General features: G+C 41.7%; 1 long non-coding RNA gene across 1 annotated transcript; it reads right to left on the bottom strand.

Moving 5' to 3' along the window:
* Positions 1-2,305: 2,305 nt before the first annotated feature.
* Positions 2,306-5,926, bottom strand: LOC116378682 (uncharacterized). The gene is made up of 3 exons (XR_004212321.1): positions 4,931-5,926; positions 3,921-4,004; positions 2,306-3,804 (listed from the first exon to the last, which is right to left on the bottom strand). It is a non-coding gene; the product is annotated as an uncharacterized LOC116378682 (long non-coding RNA).
* Positions 5,927-6,351: the final 425 nt, after the last annotated feature.

Here is a 6,351-nt window from a genome sequence, read left to right on the forward strand (position 1 = left end):
TAAATGACCCTATTCCGATTTCTGTTGGGTCCTTTCCACTGATTTATGACACAACCGATGGTCCTCAAAGGTAAAAATAAAGTAATTTACAAATAAAAAAAGATTAGAGGTAAATTAAAAACAGAACATTGCTTTATGTAGCATGAATATACTTAATCATCTCACAACCCGTACTCATGGTGGGTGCCAGGTCGGAAACCATTGTGCCAGAATGATTTCTTCAGTTAATGATCCTCTCAACAAATTAGATTGAGGTAAAACTTTGTTATCTTCTACTGAGAGACATAATTAAATCAATACCCTTCACAAAGAAGGAGATAGTTGAGGATCGTTGGGGGGAGATTGTAATCTCTGATGCTATTAGATGTGCAATTGCCAAAGGAGCTGCAGCTCCTCATCCCTTCAACTCTGAAGCACCTTTAAGTGATGTTTGGCAAGACAATAACTTCAAGCTGCACCTTATAAAACTGTGTCATTTTGCATTAATCACACCACAGTCCTCGGTTTAGTTGTATTAATGTAACTTGCTGTTTATAAGCAGAATATATGTATACATCTTAGATGAAATGACTACTGTGTATGGCCTGAGGGTGACCGCTGCATCCAAACATGAGGGGTGCATCAACTCGAGAGAAAACATGTCTTCATGACATAGAGCCTGACGCTGCACATGCAACCCATGCTGCTGCACAGTTGTCTGAGTGCGATTGACGAAAAGCGACGCACAAAGTAGGAAAAACACAGTGGAAAGCATGATGCTAAGTGCCAGTTTCGGCGGAGCATCGGTTCCGCTGTCTCTTCCTCTCCCGCCCCTCCGCCCCACGCAGCCAGCGGTCCTTACCTTCCTCCTCTCCCATGCGTTCGTCCTTCCAGGTGCAGCAGAGCAGCATCAACCTCATTCACTCTCCGTCACCGAGCTCCGACAGAGAGCCAGCCACCTCAGGTCGACAGATAACCGGTGTCCGACCACCACCACCACAGCAGCCCGCTCGGGGGTCGTGTTGCTGTGCTTTCGGTCCCTCCCTGCGGCGGCCCACACAGCTTCCTCCTGGCTGGCTGCACGTTTCTGCGGCGCTTCATTCAAGAGAGCTGCTGACCAATGAAGCAGCTGAGCCGGGGAGAGGTGGACACGAGCCGGCCAACCAGGAACCCCTCCCTGCTATTAATTAATGCGTGGCTTTAGGGGCGGGGAGGAGGGACCCAGTGCAGTGCGGTGAACACCACTGTGTGGGGCTTAGAAATAACACATAACCGCTTAATAATTGAACCTCTATTTATTTTACTGATATTTTTAATTGTAAAGAAGGAAAGCATAGAAAAACATAGCTTTTTGAAACAATAATTTTTAAATTTATTTGAAAGAGAGTAAAAGATAAAAGCAGCTCAAATGTTAAAGAGTCAGAGATAAAAGCAGTTTAAGTGTACTGCAAGTAGTGAAATTGGTTGAAATGTCAGCTGATGAGCTGCAGTGTGCACTGAAAGCGACTGAGACTTGTAAAATGTGAAATTAGTTGAATCTTTCTGTCAGAGGGAGGCTGAACATGTAAAAATGTGGGATTTTCTACAGGCAAGCACACAATTCAACACATAGGGAGGAATAAGTAAAAAGTTTAAGATGAAGAAATATTTTCTCAGATTTAATCCAAGAACAACACGACGTCATCTAATGGCAACAAACATTAACAGGACAGTGCCAAAAAATGTTTTCCCAATTATTGGTACCACCAAGTTACTCTAGTTATACACTGTACTAGCACAGACATGTATTACAGCATTATACTGCAGTTCCGCTGTGACACTATTTCTAAAGTGGGACGTTATTAGACTTCTGGAACAAAAGTGTAAGCTACTTCTACAGGATGCAGATCATGGGTCAGTGGTTCTCCCAGGAGATCTTCAGAGAACAGCAACATGAGTTCATTATTTCCAGCTGGCACAACAATAACAGTCAGTGAAGTTACCACTGAGGCAAAATGTCTGCCCCTAATCTGTTTGTTGTCATTACAATGAAGAGCTCTGCCAACTTTTTCACATATCTGATCTTGAAATACATTAAATCTGATGGTTCCTGATTAATTTTGCCCATTGGGACAAACAGAAAAGCTGTAGCAGACCTGTTGCAACAAGACTTACACCTGAGATATTATTGCTTTGTGGTATGTGGCTTATAGCAAACTGATCTATGAGCCACTCTGGCCACTCTGAGCCAGGTGGTTTTCATCAACTCACAGGACAAACTGCTGCTGCTGCTGCAGTGGAATGCACTCGTGAAGAAAAACTAAAACAAAACGGACAACACCAGATCTTTTAACACATTGTATTTTGTTATTTAATGAAGCAAATAAATGCTGGATTCCAGGAACAAGTCACATGTGTGTCGTGGAAATATAAAAAGTGCAAAACCACACTGTTCCTCCTTATAAAAACAGCTTTAAATAAAGATGAAGGGTATCCCTTGGCACATAAGACAAGGTCTGACCCAGCGAGGCTCAAAGACATTTCTTACACAGCACCGAGTGAAGGAACCGAAGCCAGCGTTTATCAAATTAGTACAAAATACAGTACACAATTACAGAGAGAGATGGGGTCACTTGGCAACAGCGCTCATGCACCTTTGGTCAGTTTGGCCTTTTTAAAAGCAGCTCAAGTAAATGAAGAACAATGGGTGCTCATGCCTCACATTAACACTTTGTCTCTCCCATTAAACAAAGTCTTATTCTGTATTACAATTCTAAACACTGAATAAATGCAAAAGCAAAGGATGTTCACACATTCCTGATAACAATAAAGCTATGAGTCAAAGAATGGTGCAAACAATCTTGAATAATCATGTAATGACAAGTTACATAAATGTAAATAACTGCTGCAATGAGACTAAACATTTGAAGCAGACTACGGCGCTCTATTCAAGAGACATCATGAAACATTCACACATACATAATGTAAATGCCAGAGTAGTATCCGAGTTACGTATTAATCTATACTTGGAAGGCTTTCCCATGTTTTTTAAACATCGTGTAACATCTTCAGCATGTCGTTCCTCAGAGCAGAAACTGCTCTTCATACATCACAAGTTTGGCAACATTAAAAATGCAGAGAAAACTGAACTGCATAGCAACTAGAATCAGCAAAGTTACTGAGAGCAGATGGGTTGGCCAGAGCCCCAATTCCCGCTGCTTTATACCCAGCAGGCCTAAGAATAGCAGCAGAGAAAACGGGGAGCAAGAGACGACACTGAGATTGGCCAGATTTCCTCAGTTTTCGGACGAGCCTCGACCAACCCAACCCCTCTGACATGTCAGAGAGATGACAAGCTCTGCACAGCGAGGTGCGACAGTGTGGGCTGTGACACTGAGGACAGTTCACCTCAGTGGAAAGAGAAATCATTCATAGGTCACATTGACAGTCGATGGTTCAGTCAGTCTTTCGCACAACAGTACAACCATACACGAAACACACGCACATTCATGCACAACAACAACAACACACTGTGACACATACACACACTCTTTGTATTCTAAGTGGGCTGGTGCAGTACGGGGAGTTAAAGCTGCAACTAACATACGTCACACCGGAGCGTGTACAAAATTCTGGGTCGGTGGGTTTGTATAAAAACAGGCGATGAAGTCAAGTAAGTAAAAAAACCAAACATCTTTACATGTTTTCTAACGGGGTTTGTTTGCATATAAAATGTACATTCTAGATCATGCAGTAGCACCATGGTGTCTTGAGGTCACGCTGGATCTCAAGAGATCCTCTACTTCCTCCTGCCACAGAATTTGCCCCGGCATCCTGCAACTCCACCTGCAGCAAAAAACATCAGGAGTTCAGTCTGTTCTAAGAAGTCACAGGAGATAATGCATGTTCAAACACACATCTGTTCTTTTCAAACTGACTGGCAATAGTAAACACTCTTTTACCTCTATAGACTCCTCCTCCTCCTCCTGCTCCTCCTCCTGCACCACCAAGGAAGCTCTGCAATTGGCCGTACTTGGCTGCTTTGGCTGCAGAACAACACAAAAAACAAATGAATCAGCTAATTACTTTAATTAAACATTCCCTAATGCTATTTAAATGTTTAATGACTTGTCATGTCCACAAGAGGTCTCCTGGCTTTGCTGTTACGGCTGAGTGGAGTTTACGACGAGTGGATGTGTGGCGCTTGACCACTGCACGCACACAGCAACTATACTGTACCACCCGCCTCCCAGAGAAGCTGTTATACACTAGAGACAGAAGGGGCTGTGTTTTAAATTACAGATGGATTTATTGATGGAAACCAGAGGGGAAAGTTCCCCTTTAAGGTCCACTTACTAACTTTTCCCAGACCTTTCAACCACATCTCACAACCAGCAATGCTAGTAAATAGTAATCACAGGGCTGACACAGAGACAACCATTCACGCTCACATTCACAACTACTGTGCTGGCAATTTAGAGTAATCGATCAACCTGACATGCATGTCTTTGGGCTGTGGGAGGAAACTGGGTCTCAAACCGTTGAGGGAAATCAATTTCATTCATTCATACATAGGCCTATAGTACATTTACAAAGGTGTCCTCGAAAGCTGTCGATACATCAGATACTGTGAGAGATGAAAGCGGGGACTGTAGTTATCTAAGAAACCAGACGTGTTTCTGTGAAATAATCCCACCGTCCGTAATCTCAGATGTTCAGGAAAATGCCGATTATCATGAGTTCAAGGTACTGGTTGTGCTGTGCCATCTGCACTGACAAGCACACACAGTGACAACCCACCCTTTTCCAATCTCATCCAAATGATCTGACTTGTTGCCAACGAGCAGAGAGAGAAATTGGAAAATAGGCTGAGGTGCAAGGGACACTTTTATGACCGGTACTAGTTATTATCACTTTCTAATGTGGTGTTTTTGGGTGCATGGAGAGATGTGAGGAGGTGGGTGTTTGGTACCTTGTTGAGGAGTCAGTGGGGCTGGTACATATCCACCTAGACAACACCAGAGACAAATGAGAGATGAGATGGTACCATTAGAGTAATGCCAGGATGAAACCTCTTTGGATCTGTCACAGTGCTTGATATACAATATTTATCCTGGCCAGGGTGTGGTGAGGAAAATCTGTTGACATTAGTAGTAGATCACACGAGAGTCACTTAGATCTGCTGAGCTGTCTGATCCAGAGATGCTATCAGTATATTCAAGTAACCAGACTTGCATACACAGCGATGTTTTCCCGACTGTGTTTTGCATTCAAAAGACACAGAAAAGTAATCTTAGTTAAAGCTTAGCAGAGGGAAGGTGCTTGTGATTTTGTCCATTTGAATAACGGGTCCTCTGAAACAGAAAAAACATCTTCTGATGTGTTTTGCAAATGGGAGGAAGATTAGATTAAACATCAATATAATTTCTATTTGCCTCCCCTGTCTATAGTAATCCAATTCATCTCTCTTTAATTAGGTGCTCGGAGGAGGAAAAGGCAGGTCATCATTATTCAAACACAATTTAATTAATTATGCAAAGACATCCATGTTTTCAGTTTGGTATATTAGAAATAAATGTTAAAAGCCCTTTCTGCTTGCATGAGCTAAAGACAATATGAATCATTTCTATAGTACTTATGTATGTCATCAGATTTCTATGTGTTTTCATGATCAAATGTAATCATGTAATCTCAAAAATGCAGGACTTTTCAAATTTAATTGGAAATTCATTGAGGTTGCAATCTCTCATGTCAACTAGTAAAATGGTAAAAGAATCATGTTTTTGGATGGAAGATCACATGGGAAGGAGAAAAGGGGGACAAGATAAGTTGACAAACATACATAATGAGCCATAAACTAATACAGTCAACATGTGGATTCTGTAACTGGATGAGAAGAATCTAAATAAATTGGGGAAGGTGACATTTTCTGTCATTCTGCAGTAGTTCTCCTCTCCCTTTCTTTCTGCTCTCAGCTCTAAAAGTGAAGCATTACCTGGCTGTTGTCAGTTGGGCATTAATACGCCTCCTCATACAGAAACAAGGATGATAAGTTAAAGAACTGTCTGTGATCTGAATCCTTGTGGAGGCAGTTTGGCCAATGGATTTGGTTAAATGTTTGACTTCCATTAGCAGCAAAAACAATGATGACCAACTCTGAATGAAAAGGGTTTAAAAACTGTTCAGTAACTATACTGAAGTAAACATGGTAATGTGTAATTTCATGGAGCAGAAAGTATAGAACACTAAACCAAATCAAAATGATAGTTATTATGTTAAACCGCTTGTGTTTCGTTTTTATCCAATTTTCCTCACAAGAAATGCTCTTCTAAACAAGCACAAAAGAACACACACACACACACACACACACACACACACACACACACACACACA

This window comes from Anarrhichthys ocellatus, unplaced genomic scaffold, assembly GCF_004355925.1.
Source record: "Anarrhichthys ocellatus isolate YVR2014 unplaced genomic scaffold, GSC_Weel_1.0 scaffold2994, whole genome shotgun sequence".
Classification (NCBI taxonomy): Eukaryota; Metazoa; Chordata; class Actinopteri; order Perciformes; family Anarhichadidae; genus Anarrhichthys; species Anarrhichthys ocellatus.